This window comes from Bubalus kerabau, chromosome 6, assembly GCF_029407905.1.
Source record: "Bubalus kerabau isolate K-KA32 ecotype Philippines breed swamp buffalo chromosome 6, PCC_UOA_SB_1v2, whole genome shotgun sequence".
Lineage (NCBI taxonomy): Eukaryota > Metazoa > Chordata > Mammalia > Artiodactyla > Bovidae > Bubalus > Bubalus kerabau.
In genome coordinates, this window is record NC_073629.1 from 37,422,074 (window position 1) to 37,439,938 (window position 17,865).

The 17,865-nt window shown below is 41.8% G+C and overlaps 1 protein-coding gene across 1 annotated transcript in view; it reads left to right on the plus strand.

The window, feature by feature from the left end:
* LOC129655040 (peptidyl-prolyl cis-trans isomerase FKBP1A-like) overlaps positions 1 to 17,602 on the plus strand; it is a 196,906-nt gene extending 179,304 nt beyond the window's left edge. The window contains exon 5 of the transcript XR_008715720.1: positions 17,219 to 17,602. The gene's annotated coding sequence lies outside the window, so the exon portion shown is untranslated. The remainder of the gene's footprint in view (positions 1 to 17,218) is intronic.
* The last annotated feature ends 263 nt before the right edge of the window (positions 17,603 to 17,865 follow it).

Here is a 17,865-nt window from a genome sequence, read left to right on the forward strand (position 1 = left end):
TAATCACAAACTGAAGGTCTGTAATGTGATACACGCACACACACACAAACACACACACACACACAAAAGAAGGTAATTCAAACATAACAGTAAAAATAATCAGAACACCAGAAAGAGACAAAAAGAAGAAAAAAGGAACTACAAAAACAACCCCAAACAATGAACAAAATGGCAGTCAGTACATGCATAGGATAATTGCTTTAAATGTAAATGGACTAATTGATCCAATAAAAAGACGTAGAGTGGCTGAACAGATACAAAGCCAAGACCCAAATAGATAATGCATAGAAGAGACTCCAAATCTAAATATCCACACAGATAGAAAGTGAGGAAATGGAAAAGGGTATCCCATGCAAATAGAAATGAAAATAAAGCCAGGGTAGCAATATTTCTGTCAGACAAAATAGGACAAAATAGACAAAACAAAGACTGTCACAAGAGGGGAAGAAGAGAATTGCATAATGATCAAGGGATCAAACCAAGAAGGAAATTTAACATTTATAAATATGTATGTACCCAACATGAGTGCCTAAATATATAAAATAATTATTAACGGCCATAAAGGGAGAAACTGACAGTGACACAATGATAGTAGAGGACTTGAACACCTCCTCAACATTAATGGACAGATCATCCAGACAGAAAATCAGTAAGGATACCTTGGCCTTAAATGGATAAGATGGACTTAATATGTATATTGTATACATATGTGTGTGTGTGTGTGTGTGTGTGTGTGTGTGTGTGTGTGTGTATTTGGCATCACGTATTTATATATGTTGTTGTTGTTCACTTGCTTAGTCATGTCCGACTCTTTGCGACCCCCATGGACTGCAGCATGCCAGGCTTCCCTGTCCTTCACCAACTCCCAGAGTTTGCTCAAATTCATGTCCATTGAATTGGTGATGCCATCCAACCATCTCATCTTCTCATTTTTTGTCATCCCCTTTTCCTCCTGTTTCAATCTTTCCCAGCATCAGGGTCTTTCCCAGTGAGTCGGCTCTTGGCGTCAGGTGGCCAGATGATTGGAGCTTCAGCTGTAGCATCAGTCCTTTCAATGAATATTCAGGGTTGATTTGCTTTAAGATTGACTGGTTTGATCTCCTTGCAGTCCAAGGGATTCTCAAGAGTCTTCTCCAGCACAAGAATCTGAGCAAACTCTGGGAGATAATGAAAGACAGAGGAGCCTGGTGGGCTGCAGTTCATGGGGTCACAAAGAGTCGGACTGTGCTTAGTCGCTCAGTCCTGTCTGACTCTGTGACACCATGAACTGTAGCCCACCAGGCTCCTCTGTCCATGGGGATTTTCCAGGCAGGAATACTAATGTGGGTAGCCATGCCCTCCTCCAGGGGATCTTCCCAATCCAAGGATTGAAGCCAGGTTTCCCACATTGCAGGCAAATTCTTTACTGTCTGAGCCACCAGGGAAGCCCAGAACACGACTTAGCGACTGAACAAGAATAACAAATCTACCACAAAGAAGACAAGAATATACATTGGGGAAAAGACCACCTCTTCAATAAACAGTGTGGGAAAAATAAATTCAAAATGGATTGAAGACATTTAAATACAATACCTTAAATAAACCTTCTAGAAGAAAATATAGGCAGGGAACTCTGAAACATTACTCTTTTGCATCAGTTTCAGTAATATTTGTTTAAGCTATATCTCCTTATCTCAAGAAAGGGAAACAAAAGTGAAAATAAATAAATGGGACTACATCAAACTAAAATGCTTTTGAATAGTGAAAGAAACTATCAATAGAATGAAAACGCTGCCTACCAAATGGGTGAAGATATTTGCAAACAATATATCTGATAAGGGGTTAATATCCAATATATATAAGGAACTCATATAACTCATCAATAAAAAGTACTGTAAAAGTATTAGAGGATTTGAATAGATAAATCTTTAGTGAGGGTGATTAAGAGGTATAAACTTCCATTATAAAATAAATGAGTCATGGGTACGACAGGTACAGTATGGGGAATATAGGCAATAACTATTAATACCTTTGTATGCAGACATACCAAAACTCTACTTATGTGGTGATCATTTTGAAATGTATAGACATATAGAATCACTGGGTTGTATAGCAGGAATCGATATATTTTAGGTCAGCTAATACTTAAATGGCTCAGATGGCAAAGAATCCACCTGCAATGCAGGAGACTTGGATTTGATCCCTGGGTTGAGAAGATCCTCTGGAGAACGGCATAGCTATGCACTCCAGTATTCTTGCTTGGAGAATTCCAAGGACAGAGGAACCTGGCAGGCTATAGTCTATGGGGTCACAAAGACTCAGACACAATGACTGAACAACTATAACAGAGAGCACCTACTATATTACCTGGAGCACCTAAATACTTTCCTCAACCTCCAGTGCTTGATCACTCTCATTTTGGCTCATAAAAGCCTCATCTACACTGTTCACTCTTCACTCTTTCATTTGTCTTGCTGAGTTGATTAATTTTTCAAAAACATGTACCATATCTTCACATTTAAGTTTGTGGTTTCTTGATAACATTTCATAGTCAAAGATATAATAAGGCAGGAGTGATTTTCATAAAGTTATTTATTCAGTTTAAAGGACTGTATTGTACTATGAGTGATACTCTATTGTTTTTTTTATATTAAACTTTCTTTTATTTTTTTTAGTTTTATTGAGATAAATAATTGCAACAAATATGAGGGTGCAGATATCTCTTCAAGATAGTGATTTCATTTCCTTTGAATATATACCTGGAAGTAGAATTGCTAGATCATATAGGAGTTCTATTTTTGGAGGAATCTCCTTAGTGTTTACCATAATAGCTGGACCAATTTACATTTCTACCAAGAGTGCTCAAAGGTTCCCTTTACTCCACCATCCTTGTCATCACTTGTAAACTCTTATCTTTTGTGTAATAGCCATCTTAACCGGTGTGAAGAGATTTCTCATTGTAGTTTTGACTAACATTTTTGTGGTGATTAGTGATGTTGATAACTTCATATGTGTATCTGTTGGACATTTGTATATATTCTTTGGAAACTATCTATTTAGGTCATTTGTCCATTTTAAAATTGACTTGTTTATTTTTTGCCGCTGAGTTGTAAGTCCTTATAGATCATAGATATTAACTCCTTATCAGATACTTGATTTGCAAACATTTTTTCTCATTCAGGAGGTTATCTTTTTATTTTGTTGTTCATTTCTTTGGCTGTATTGCCTTTTTAATTTGCTGTAGTAATACTCCATGGGGTTGCAAAAGGGTTGTACATGACATAGTAACTAAAAAACAACAACAAAACAACAAAAGTAATACATGTTTATTTTTGCTTTTGTTGTTTGCATTCTTGGTGTCATATCTAAAAAGTTATTGTTGAAACCAATGTCAAGGAACTTTTTGCCTATGTTATTCTAGGAGTTTTATGATTTCAGGACTTACATCTAAGTCTTTCATACTTTTTTCCTTAATTTTTGCTTATGATTTAGGAGAGGAGTCCAGTTCATTCTTTTGGATAGGATATTCAGCTTTCTCATCACCATTTACTGAAGAGACTATGTTTTCTCCACTGAGGGTCTTAGTGGCTCCCTTGTCAAATATTAGTTGACCATATGTGTGTGGGTTTATTTCTTGGCTCTTGATTACATTTCCATTAGGCTATGCACCGATTTTTATGCCAGTACTATACTACTTTGATTACTATATACTACAATTTTATAGTATAGTTTGAAATCAGGCAGTGTGATGCTTCCAGCTTTGTTTTTTTTTATCAAGATTGCTTTGGCTATTTAGGGTCTTTTGTGGTTCCACACAAATTGTAGGATATTTTTTTCTGTTTCTGTGAAAAATACTATTGGAATTTTGATAGGGATTTTATTGACCATTATAGATGGCTTTGGGTATTATAGACATTTTAATAACATTAATTATTTCAACTAAGGAACCTGATATTTCTTTCCATTTATTTGTGTTTTCTTTAATTTCTTGCATCAGTGTCTTACTATAGTTAGTGTTTGGGTCTTTAAATGTGCAATTTCCTCAATCTGGAAGGTTGAATTTTTATTCTAAGATAATTTCTAATTACATTCAGCTTCCAGTTTGCATGTTACACTGTTAGGGCTGTCTTCCCTTAACTTCGTAGAATAATTATATCTTGTTATGTATTGTCTTCATTTTCTGTAGCTTTCTTTCATAGCACTGAGAATGTTGGTAATGAAATAATTATTTATGTATTTACATTTTCATCTCCTCCACCAAACTGCGTGCTCCTTAGGGCTACAAGTTTCATCTCCTTTCTTTCACGGGTGCTCTATCATTTTGGGTTGAGTCCTGCTTTTCACTCATATGGCTTCCCGTCACCACTCTAATTCTTGTTTATATCACACTGTGCTATGATGTTTTCACTCGCTTTCTCTGTTCTATATAAAGATGTGATATAAGACACAGATGCAGAACTTCTTGAGGGAAAGGATCAACTACATCTTTAACTCTATTACCATACCATCTAACTGAGTAATTGGAAAATAGTAAAGCCATCAATAAATACTTGACTAATGAATGAGTGAATGAATGACTGTTGTATTGTGTGATTTTTTTTTTATATTTTAGGGAAGAGATTCTGATTTCAGAAATTTCAAATATATAAAGTACTAAATTCAGTATTCTTCTGAATTTAAAAAATTAATAGTCCATTCTTTTTACTCAGATATCACTGAAATTCATTAATGTTATATCTATTTTAAACCAGATTGTCATGAACAATCTATAGACTAGAAGAAAACATAGGAGAAAACATTTGTTATCTTGGATTAAGCAGACATTTCTTAGGTACAATATGAGAAGCACAATCATAGTAGGAAAAAAAAAAGATTGATAAATTGAATTGCATTGGAATGAAGACTTTTGCCCTATGTATGACATGGCTAAAAGAATTAAAAGACATAGACTATGAACTAGGAGAAATTTTTGAAATCACATATGTGATGAAAGACTTGTATCCAGTTTACATAAATACTCTCAGAAGGAAGTAATATGAAAACTATAAGTCCAATCTTAAAAAAAAATGAGCAAAAGATTTACAATGACACTTTATCAAAGAAAATATACGAATGGCAAATAAGAACATGAAAAGATGCTTAACATTGTTATTAGGAAAATGCAAGTTAAAAACCATACTGTGATGTCACAGCAAATTTATTAGAATAGCTAAAACAAACATACAAAATAAAGATTCCAACTGCTAACAAGGGTGTGGAGCAACTGAAATTCCCATACATTGTTTGTAGCAAATCAAAATGGTGCAGCCACTTTTCAAAACAGTTGGCAGTTTTTTGAAAAGTTAAACATACTGTTACCATACAATTCAGTTAGGTTTTTACCCAAGCCAAATGAAATTTTATGTCTACACAAAAGTATATATGTTAATATTCATAGTAGGCTCATTAGTAATCACTGAAAACTGGAGTCAATCCAAACTGAGGTGCATCCAATAAATGAAATACTACTCAGTGAAAAAAGAATGTACTCCTAGTACCACAACAACATGGATAGATCTCAGTTGCATTTTTCTGTGTGAAAGACCACAGACTTAATAGACCATATACTACAAAATTCCACTGATGTAACACTCTGGAAAACATTAAACTATAGGGATGGAAAAAAGATCAGTAGTTGCCAAGGACAGAGTGTGTGGAAGGGGTTGATTACAAAGGGGCAGGAGGAAATTTGGGGAGATTATTGAACTGTTCCATTTTTTTCTCCCTCTCTTTAAAAAAAATATATTTTTTTAAAATTTTATTTTATTTTTAAACTTTACATAATTGTATTAGAAAAAAAATTTTTGGTTAATAGCTGATTAACAGCATTGTGATAGTTTCAGGTGAACAAATGGATACACATATATGTATGGTTGAATTCCCTTCACTAAACTGTTCCATATTTTGATTGTGATCATGGTTACATGACTGTATGTCTTTGTCAAAACTCAGAATGGTACACTAAAAGGATGAAATTTACTTTATTATACTTTATTACAGGAATGAAAAAAAAATGTTAGTGGCAGGTTTTTTTTTCTTTCTGAATTATTAATGCTTTCAAAGTCCATGTCTTATGACCATTGCCTTCCCTGTTCTGAATATATGCAATGTTAGCAATGTCAGCATGTATCTTGCATGCCTGTTTTAAGAAGAAATGTAGGACAAATTATAGATTTAACTAGCCTTAAATGTCATCTAATAGTAGAAGTCATTAAAAGCTATTTGACTAATAGCAGCTAGAAAAAGAATCTAGATTCATACTAGAGCATTACATTGCTGAGTGGCTAGATTTCAGGTAAAGTGATTGATTGTATTATTGAAGAACACATGTTTTACTGGTCTACCTATAAATTATCCTTAGCTCCAGGGCTACAATAATAGGTTTTCATATCAGAGCATTTTCCTCCATTTAAAATTCCATGATTTTTTCAGTCTAATCCTTTGCCCACTTCTATATTATTCATTTGTGGAAATAATTTCTATTTTGTGTTATTTGGTAGACAACTACCATCCAGTGAAGTGAAAGTCACTCAGTTGTGTCCGACTCCTTGTGACCCCATAGACTATAAAGTCCATGGAATTCTCCAGGCCAGAATACTGGAGTGGGTAGCCCTTCCCTTCTCCAGGGGATCTTCCCAACCCAGAGACCATCCAGTAGACGTGCCTAAAACGCTGGTAGTAATTATTTGAATGACTTTGTTAGGTAGTTAGAATAGGGAAAAGGCGTCCAGAATGGCTGCAGCTAAAAGATAAAGAAGAAAAAAGCCCACGAAAATAGAACAAAGGAAGGTCCGAGGACTGGAGTGAGGACCTCAGGTAGAACAAACAACACTCCTGGCTAACCCAATTTACATAGGGCAGGCCCAGGGGGAAAAGAAAACCATATAAAAAGAGGAGCCAAAGGGCTCTCTCTCTCTCTTTCCCCTGCGTGCTGGGGCACTCTTCTCTTGGTGTCTTTGGGTCGACATGCCCTCATGCCTTGAGGATGGATTTTCCTGTTATTATCTAAATAAAATAGAGCTGTAACACGGAGCTGTAACACGGATTTGTCTAGGAGCTATAACACGGTCCGTTTGAGACCTGAGACCTATAACATGGTCTGTCCAAGACCTGAGAGCTGTGACATGCCGAGGGCTTTAATGTCCGTCACTCCAAATCTTTGTTGTGGACGAGACAGAACCGAGGAGCATATACTCGCCTGACATCTATGGTGCCGTGACTTGGGTTTAACCTGGCTGTAACAACCTCAGCGTGGCCCCTGCAAGGAGGAGGCCAAGCACAGCAGGAGCCCAACTCAGCGAAGCTCCTGTGGTAGAAGTGGAACCCGAAGAAAACTCAGCACAGGGGAAGTGACAAGAGGCCCATTGTGCTGGAAACCGGGACAGAGAAAAATGCACTCAGCAGAAAGCTCACGCAGCTCAGTCTCAAATTCCAGAAAACCTCGGGTTAAAGTAGGAGATCCTCACTCCTATGGCTGCAGGGACATATGCCTAACAGAATCTTAATTCCTTTACAATCTCTCGTTTCTTGTCTCCTTGAACTTCCTGTGAACAGGCGGGCGGCAGTGGGCACAATTGAGGGACTCTGGAGAGGCTACTCCCCAGCATGTCCCAAAGGTGCTATCTGCTGAGCCCCAGTAGCTGTTACACAAGCCGGTGGGGGTTCTTCTGTCCTTACTCTTCTTTGTACCACGGATCAGACCAATGAAAACTGTGAGCACCGGTCAGATATTTAGCAAATTTTCTGGCAAGCTGTGAAGGGGACTCCTTGGCACGTTTTTCCCACTGCTTTATCCTCCTGTCCTTCAGCTCTCTCTCCAGGGACTTGAGCCCGACCAAAACCCAGGATGCCCAACTTCAGGACCTAATGAAGCTCAGGCTCTGATGTCTCATTGCAAAAATTCAGTGAGAGACAAAATGATAAGTAAGAAGTGGATTTGTTAGAATTCAGAGAGGAGTGCCCACTCTACAGGGTACTGGTACCGGGCCATGGAATGCGGCCTGGCTAGGTTTTGCGAGTGGGGTGAATTTATATGCTAATGAGTGGGAGGATCATCCTAGCCATTGGGGAACCACTCACTCCTCTGTCTTTTGACAGTGCCTTAGAGCTATTCTGCCACCTCTGGGTGTGTCTTTTGGCTTACAGATTGGGGATTAAGGTTTACTTGAATTTGACTTGTCATCTTGGGCCCAATTGATTTTAATCGGTTTATGTTTATGCCCTTGTGCTATGTCATTCTTTCAAAGGTTGTTATCTGCCCCCTTCCCTCCTGTTTCATGCTCTTTTCCTCAGCCCCATCCGGGCCCACACTGTCGCCTCTACAATCTTATGGAGGGATAACCAGAAAATAGCTGGCCCTTGGGAGGGAGATACTGTATAATGTCCAATCCCTCTAGATATTCAGGCCTTCATCTTCCATGTTTCCTACAACATGTGCAACATCAGCATCTCTCAGTGAACCTGCTATGGTGGGCAACAGGCACACAATGCCTGCTAGAAGTTCATCAGTTGGCATCCCTTCAAAGGCAATTAGGCTTCCAGGGATAATGTTTGCCACTTTGGGAGTTAGCCCTGCAGGCCGTTTGGGCCCAAACCCTTGCCACCCTTCTCCTAAAGTTACAAACATATCCCTGGATCAAATCTCCACTCCACTTTTATGGAACATTTGGTCTGTTGCCTCTTACCAATTTGTTCTTGAGCCAATTACTAACTCCTACAATCAGGACCCTGCCCCCTTGTAGGCAACATTGCTCCACCAAGCCTACTATTAAAATACCTTAATGTCCCTAACCCGGCCAGATAACCCACTCTTTTGTCACTACTTCTGTTATTACCTAAAGTGGGTCTATGACAACAAAGTGTTTACCATTGGAGACACCCTAACCTGCTCTTATGGAGGACTAGGGAAAGAAATCCGTGACTTACAATCCCTTAGAGTAAGAGGATAAGGCTTATGACTGTTACACTGTTTCCCAGTCTCAGGGCACAGGCTTGGATTGCTTTACATCATGATATCTATTCCCATCCACGGTGGACAAACCAGCAATGAGTTAAGATTACAACCCGTTAATCCTACCCAGCAGTGGTCATGCTGGAGATCTTGGGGATGCCCAACTCCAGTCTGGGGGTCCCAGAAGGTCAACCTGCCTTGACCTGCCTAGGGATCTGGCCCTCGAAAGGTTGTCACGCCTCAACCTGCTCGGGGATCCGCCAGTCCAGGGGTCCCAGGAGATCGTCACACCTCGACCTGCCCAGGAACCCAATTCTCGGGATGCCATCACACCTCAACCTGCCCGGGGATTCGATCTCCAGGAGTCTGTCATGCCTCAGCCTGCCTGGGGATCTGCACCCTGACCCAGGGACTCCTGGCTCTCAGGTTGCAACAGTACTGGGTAGGATAAGCTTCAAAAAGACTTACCCCTAAGGAAGTCCAACCATGGAAGTAGAAGGAGGCCTATTAGTTTTTTTTCTTTTTATTTTCTCCCTGTCATGACTGTCTTTCAGATGGGAAAAAACCAATCCACTTCCCAGAAGATGCCCTTGAGATGCATCCTTGATAACTGTAAGCTGTTCAATCCTCTAACTCTGAGGAGGAGTTGCTTAAAATTCTTTTGTGCCACTGTGTGGCCACAATATCCACTGGGGGACAAGGAACACTGGCCTGAGGATGGGAGTTTAAATTACAATACCATCCTGCAATTAGAATTATTCTGCAAAAAACAAGGAAAATGAACAGAGATCCCCTAGGTCCAAATTTTCTTCCGACTAAGAGATATGAAGGAACTCTGTCTTAAGTATGGAATTGTATGCCCTAAAAGTGAGCCCACTAGGCAAATGGTGTTAAGCACAGGCAACCAAGAAAAGGAACCCCTCCATGAAGGCTCACCTCCCACAGCTCCCAAGTTGTCTGGTGCTCCTTCCTTGTATCCTAATGTGCCCCCATTTTGTGGAGCACCCCCTCCCCAAAAGCCAGCTTGAGTATGTCCCTTAGTTGAAACTGGAGGAGAATTCTGATCAACCCAGGTCCATAAGTCCTTCTCCTTCTTAGAACTAAGACAGAGCAAACAAGACTTGGGAAGCTATACAGATGACCCAGGCAAATATATGGATACATTCCAACATATTACCTTGGCCTTTGACTTGACATGGAAAGCCATCATGGTCATATCTAGTCAAACTTTATCTGACCCTGATCATACTAGGGTCTTAAAGGAAGCCTGAAGGTATGCAATGGGGCTTCACATGTCAAGTGATAGATACCCAGTAGGGGAAACTGCAGTCCCCTCCTCCGATCCTAATTGGAATTATAATGACCCTGAGCACATCTGGGAAAGGGATCATTTTCTAATCTGTTGGAAGGCAGGACTGAAAGCAGCCCAACAAAAAGTAATTAGCTATGCCTGTGTCTCAGCAATAACTCAGGAGCCCAATAAGAACCCCATTGCCTTTCTGGAAAGGCTAAAAGAGGCCCTCCAAAAGTTTACCAATCTAGACTTAGACTCTTACGAGGGACAGGTGATTTTAAAGGACAAATTCCTGTCCCAATGTGCATCAGACATCAGAATTAAATTACAACAGGTAAAGCAGCAGGACCCTGCTTCCTCTTTGGTGTCCAGACAGCCACCAATACCTTTTATAACAGAGAACAGGAGAAGGAGGCAAGGCCCAGGAGAGGGAGAGAAGGAAAGAGACAAGGCATGCCCAGATGCTGGCAGCCCTCCAGAGCCCTATGGAAAGCCCTGAGTCCTGGAAGGACAAAGCACTAGGCAAATGCCTAATCTGTAGACAGGCGGGACATTGGGCCAATGAGTGTCCAAACCGTGACAAGTCTCCTAAAATGGCTTGCTACAAATGCCATCAACTGGGACACTGGGTGGCACTCTGCCCTCGGAACCCAAGAGCCTCAAAGTCAAGCATCAAGCCTTCCCTAACGATGGTTCAAGAGGACTGAAGTGGCCCGCTCCAGCCAGCCCGCCTGCCACAGATAGCCTTCATGGGGCGGGAGCCAAGGGTGCAACTGGATGTGGCAGGTAGGTCCGAGAATTTCTTGGTTGACATGGAGGCTACCTACTCTGTCTTGATCTCCTACTCCAGAGCCTTCTCCTCCCAAACCTGTACCATTTTGGGTGCTACAGGAAAAACAACTACTAAAAGATTTACCCAAGCACTTCTTTGTTGCTGGGAAGGACAAATATTTTCTCACCAGTTTTTGGTGGTCCCTGAGTGTCCTACTTCCTTAATGGGAAGAGACATATTCACTAAACTGGGGACCACCCTTGTGATGGGAAGCTTTTCAGCCCCTAGAGCCCTACAGCTCCTGGTTACTACTGAAGAACCCATTACACCTTCTCCAATAGGGAGGGACCAAAAACTATGGGAAGACAAAATTAACCCCCAGTTGTCGGACCAGGGGATTCCTGGACGAGCCCACCAAGCTGAACTGGTCATCATTGTCTTCTGAGATCCCCTCGGTTTCCTAACCAGAAACAATGTCCCCACAAAAGAGAGGCTCGGGAGGGACTACAGCCTTTAATAAATAAATTCCTTGCTTGTAGGCTATTGGTCCCCACCAATTCTCCATGTAACACTGCAATCTTCTCAGTAAAGAAAAAGGATGGAAACTGGCGAATGGTTCAAGATCTCTGGATCATAAATGAAGCTGTAGTCCCCCTCCATCCCACAGTACCCAATCCCTATGTAATCTTGGGAGAAATCCCACCCAGTGCCAAGTGATTTACAGTCTTGGATCTCAAAGATGCATTTTTTTGCATCAGTTCAGTTCAGTTCAGTCCCTCAGTCCTGTCCGACTCTAAGTGACCCCATGAATTGCAGCACGCCAGGCCACCTTGTCCATCATCAACTCCTGGAGCTTACTCAAACTCATGTCCATTGAGTCGGTGATGCCATCCAGCAATCTCATCCTCTGTCATCCCCTTCTCCTCCCGCTCCCAATCCCTACCAGCATCAGGGTCTTTTCCAATAAGTCAACTCTTCGCGTGAGGTGGCCAAAGTATTGGAGTTTGAGCTTTAGCATCAGTCCTTCTAATGAATACACAGGACTGATCTCCTTTATTCAAACCCGGACTTCGTTTATTTTTTATTTATTTATTTTTTAATTTAATTTTATTTTTAAACTTTACGTAATTGTATTAGTTTTGCCAAACATCTCCTTTAGAATGGACTGGTTGGATCTCCTTGCAGTCCAAGGGACTCTCAAGAGTCTTCTCCAACACCACAGTTCAAAAGCATCAATTCTTTGGCGCTCAGCTTTCTTCACAGTCCAACTCTCACATCCATACATGACTACTGGAAAAACCATAGCCTTGACTAGATGGACCTTTGTTGGCAAAGTAATGTCTCTGCTTTTTAATATGCTATCAAGGTTGGTAATAACTTTCTTTCCAAGGAGTCAGCGTCTTTTAATTTCATGGCTGCAGTCACCATCTGCAGTGATTTTGGAGCCCCCCAAAATAAAGTCTGCCACTGTTTCCACTGTTTCCCCATCTATTTGCCATGAAGTGATGGGACCAGATGCCTGACCTTAGTTTTCTGAATATTGAGCTTTAAGCCAACTTTTTCACTCTCCTCTTTCACTTTCATCAAAAGGCTCTTTAGTTCTTCTTCACTTTAGCAATACGGGTGGTGTCATCTGCATATCTGAGGTTATTGATATTTCTCCTTGCAATCTTGATTCCAGCTTGTGCTTCTTCCAACCCAGTGTTTCTCATGATATACTCTGCATATAAGTTAAATAAGCAGGGTGACAATATACAGCCTTGATGTACTCCTTTTCCTATTGGAACCAGTCTGTTGTTCCATGTCCAGTTCTAACTGTTGCTTCCTGACCTGCATACAGGTTTCTCAGGAGGCAGGTCAGGTGGCCTGGTATTCCTATCTCTTTCAGAATTTTCCACAGTTTATTGTGATCCACACAGTCAAAGGCTTTGGCATAGTCAATGAAGCAGAAATAGATGTTTTTCTGGAACTCTCTAGCTTTTTCGATGATCCAGTGGATATTGGCAATTTGATCTCTGGTTCCTCTGCCTTTTCTAAAACGAGCTTGAACATCTGGAAGTTCATGGTTCATGTATTGCTGAAGCCTGGCTTGAAGAATTTTGAGCATTACTTTACTAGTGTGTGAGATGAGTGCAATTGTGCAGCATTTTGAGCATTCTTTGGCATTGCCTTTCTTTGGGATTGGAATGAAAACTGACCCACGACCAAGGTAAGAGAAACCCAAATAAGATGGTAGGTATTGCAAGAGGGTATCAGAGGGCAGGCACACTGAAATCAAAATCACAGAAAATTAGCCAATCTGATCACAGAGACCACAGCCTTGTCTAACTCAATGAAACTAAGCCATGCCTTGTGGTGCCACCGGAGACGGGCGGGTCATGCTGGAGACATCTGACAGCATGTGGTCCACTGGAGAAGGGAATGGCAAACCACTTCAGTATTCTTGCCTTGAGAACCCCATGAACAGAATGAACAGGCAAAATGTTAGGATACTGAAAGATGAACTTCCCAGGTCGGTAGGTGCCCAATATGCTACTCAAGATCAGTGGAGAAATAACTCCAGAAAGAATGAAGGGATGGAGCCAAAGCAAAAGGAATACCCAGCTGTGGATGTGACTGGTGATAGAAGCAAGGTCCGATGCTGTAAAGAGCAATATTGCATAGGAACCTGGAATGTCAGGTCCATGAATCAAGGCAAATTGGAAGTGGTCAAAGAAGAGATGCAAGAGTGAATGTCGACATTCTAGGAATCAGCAAACTCAAATGGACTGGAATGGGTGAATTTAACTCAGATGACCATTATATCTACTACTGTGGGCAGGAATCCCTTAGAAGAAATGGAGTAGCCATCATGGTCAACAAAAGAGTAAGAAATGCAGTACTTGGATGCAGTCTCAAAAACGATAGAATGATCTCTGCTCATTTCCAAGGCAAACCATTCAATATCACGGTAATCCAAGCCTATGCCCCAACCAGTAACGCTAAAGAAGCTGAAGTTGAATGGTTATATGAAGACCTACAAGACCTTTTAGAACTAACACCCAAAAATGATATCCTTTTTCATTATAGGGGACTGGAATGGAAAAGTAGGAAGTCAAGAAATACCTGGAGTAACAGACAAATTTAGCCTTTAAGTACAGAATGAAGCAGGGCAAAGGCTAATAGGGTTTTTTTTTTTTTTTTGCATACCACTGGCTAAAGAATCCCAATATCTTTTTGCCTTTGAGTGGAAGGCCCCAGGAGAAAAACAACAACAGATGACTTGGACAGTATTACCTCAGGGGTTCAGAGATAGCCCCACCTGTTTGGACAGGTCCTTAGCCGGGATCTCCTAGATCTGGACCTGGGACCTAATGGGAAAATATTACAATATGTAGATGACCTACTAATCTCCTCTCCAGATGAGAAAAATGCGCAACAACATGCAATTCAGGTTCCAAACTTTTTGGCAGAAAGGGGATATAAAGTCTCCTGTGCTAAGGCACAGATGGTCGAGACAAAGGTCACTTACCTGGGAGTTCAGATTACATACGGGTCCAGGAGGCTGTCCTCTGATTGGGTACAAGATATCCTCCAGTTGCCCTCCCCCACGACTCAAAAACAATTGCGAGCTTTCCTGGGGCTAACTGAGTATTGTAGAATCTGGATACCCAACTATGGTCTAATTGCCCAGTCCTTATATGTAAGCTTTAAGGGATGAGATGATTCAATCCCACTGATGTGGGGAACTCCTCAAAAGAAGGCAGAGGCTATACTAAAACAGGCCTTAACTCAGGCACCTGCCTTGAGGTTGCCAGACCCAGAAAAAGCTTTCCAACTTTATGTCCATGAAGGAGAGGGAATAGCCTTGGGAGTGTTAACTCAAAGGTTGGGATCTGAGCCCCAGCCTGTAGCTTACTTATCCAAGAGGCTCGACCCAACCGCCCGAGGCTGGCCCCCCTGCCTTTGTAATCTTGTAGTTATTGCAATAATGATAGAAGATGCTTTAAAACTCTTCTGTGGGGGCAAACTAACTATTTTTACCAGCCACCAAGTAAAACAACTCCTAAATGGGAGAGGCCATTTATGGATGTCTGATCAAAGAATCCTCAGATATCAAGTAATGCTGAAGGAAAATCCAGGCCTCACTATATCCCCTTGTGAGGTTCTTAACCCAGCCACCCTCCTGCCTACCCCCGAGGGCTCTCTCCCCTTTCACTCTTGTCTAGAAACCTTGGACCACTGGACAAAACCCCGAGAGGGATTGTTAGAAGATCCTCTGACCAATCCTGAGGAAATCTGGTACACTGATGGAAGCAGCTTTGTCTTGGATGGAAAAAGAGCCCGATATGCGGTAGTCTCTAATTTTGAGATCATAGGGGCTAAGCCTCTGCCACCAGGTACTTCAGCCCAATTAGCTGAGCTCATAGCCCTGACTCGAGCTTTAAAGTTGGGAAAAGGAAAAAGAATAGCCATTTACACTGACTCCAAATAAGCCTTTTAGGTGCTACATGCACATGCGGCTATTTGGAAAGAAAGGGGCCACTTGACCACCCGAGGGTCCCCAATCAACTATGGTGATCAAATTCTTAGACTCTTGGAGGCTGTCCATCTGCCCACTGAAGTTTCAGTCTCTCACTGTAAAGGACACCAAAAAAGGAGCACGGAAGCTGCACGAGAGAACAAAGCAGCCGATCAGGCAGCTAAGAGAGAAGCATTACAGAACCATGACCTAATAGGGGTTGCCACCCTAGTTTCACAGACTAATTTGCCAAAAACTCCTTCATATACTGAAGGTGAGACTCTTAAAGCTAAGAGTGACAGCCTTCAAGAAGATCATATGGGGTGGCTCCAAAAAGAGGGACTCCTTTTTTTGCCTGAAAACCTGCAATGGAAGTTGGTTAAGTCCTTACATGCCACCACTCATTTAGGGGAAAAGGCTCTCCAAAGATTACTAGAAAGGTCCTTCAGAGGAACAGGCTTCCAAACAACTATAAGACAAGTGGTCTCCTCTTGTCCCACTTGCCAATCAAACAACCCCCAAGGAGCTTGAAGACCCCAGCTGGCCCAGCCAGTCCAACGACATGGGGCCTACCCAGGAGATGACTGACAGATGGACTTCATCCAGATGCCAGTTTCTCAAGGATATAAATACCTATTAGTCATGATAGATACATTCACAGGATGGATTGAAGGCTTTTCCACCCGGATTGAGAAGGCTGAGCAGGTGGTAAAAAAACTGCTCCATGAAATCATTCCAAGATTTGGTCTGCCCAGGTCATTACAAAGTGACAATGGGACATCATTTACTTCTAAGGTCACCCAAGGGGTCTCGAAAGCATTGGGGATTACTTATTATCTCCATTGTGCCTGGAGGCCTCATTCTTCAGGAAAAGTAGAAAGAGCCAACCAATTCTTAAAATCAGCAATAAAAAAGATAACCCAGGAGACCTCCCTGGATGGAAGGAGGCTTCTCCTCTGCACCCGTATTGCCCCTAAGGAATAGGTTGGTCTTAGTCCTTATGAGACGCTATATGGGAGACCTTTTGTTTATGTCAATGACCTCTTCCTAGATCCGGAGGTTCAGACCCTCCAGTCTTATACCATGGCCATTGGACAATTCCAACAGGATATACGCTTGTGGGGTATGAACCAGGACCCAAAAGATTCTAAGGAGTCACCACTATATGCTCCAGGGACTCAAGTCCTAATTAAAGTCTGGAAAGATGGTTGCCCAAAGGCTCAACTCCAGCCCATATGGAAGGGCCCCTACTCTGTAATACTTTCTACCCCCACAGCAGTCAAGGTACCAGGACACGATTCCTGGATTCACTACTCAGAAGTCAAGTCATGGAAGAAAACAGAAGAGGACACTCAACTCACCTGTGAGCCCCTGGGAGATCTCAGATACCTATTCAGGACTACCAATGAGTGCCATTCTAATGAACACCCCCAAAATCTGGTCTCTGGGGATAAGATTTCTCAGGATAACTCTAAAGAGCCAACACAGCTTGGCAGGGATAGTACTCCAAAACAGATAGGAGATAGATCTTCTGATCCCTAAACAAGGAGGGACCTGAGCCATCCTGGCGATGTGAATTTGGAATTGGCTAATGCCCCTACTAGTCCTTGTTATGCCATATTGATGCTGCTTATGATTATTGCATGTAGTGTCAATTGTCTAACCTGTTTTGTCTCTGCCCAGGTCAACAAGCTACAACATGCAGTGCCAGTTCAACAAAGGTATAAGACTACAGCAGACCACGAAAAATATCACTTACCCTTGGATGGACACCTCTATAAGGACGCTGAGGCCTGAGACTAGCAAGAGGGGGAGGCCCAATGCCCCTCGCTGTCCCAGTTCAGCAGGAAGTAGCCAAAAAGACCTCGATGCCCCTATTCCCAAAGAACTGGGCCTCCTGTCTCTTGAGGGGGGAATGTTAGGTAGTTAGAATAAGGAAAAGGAGTCCAGAATAGTGGCGGCTAAAAGATAAGGAAGAAAAAAGCCTGGGAAAATAGAGCAAAGGAAGGTCTGAGGACTGGAGTAAGGATGTCAGGTAGAACAAACAACAATCCTGGCTAACCCAATTTACATAGGGCAGGCCCAGGGGGAAAAGAAAACCATATAAAAAGAGGAGCCAAAGGGCTCTCTCTCTCTCTCTTTCCCCTGCGTGCTGGGGCACTCTTCTCTTGGTGTCTTTGGGTCGACATGCCCTCATGCCTTGAGGATGGATTTTCCTGTTATTATCTAAATAAAATAGAGCTATAATATGGAGCTGTAACACTGACTTGTCTAAGAGCTATAACACGGTCGGTTTGAGACCTGAGAGCTATAACCCGGCCTGCCCAAGA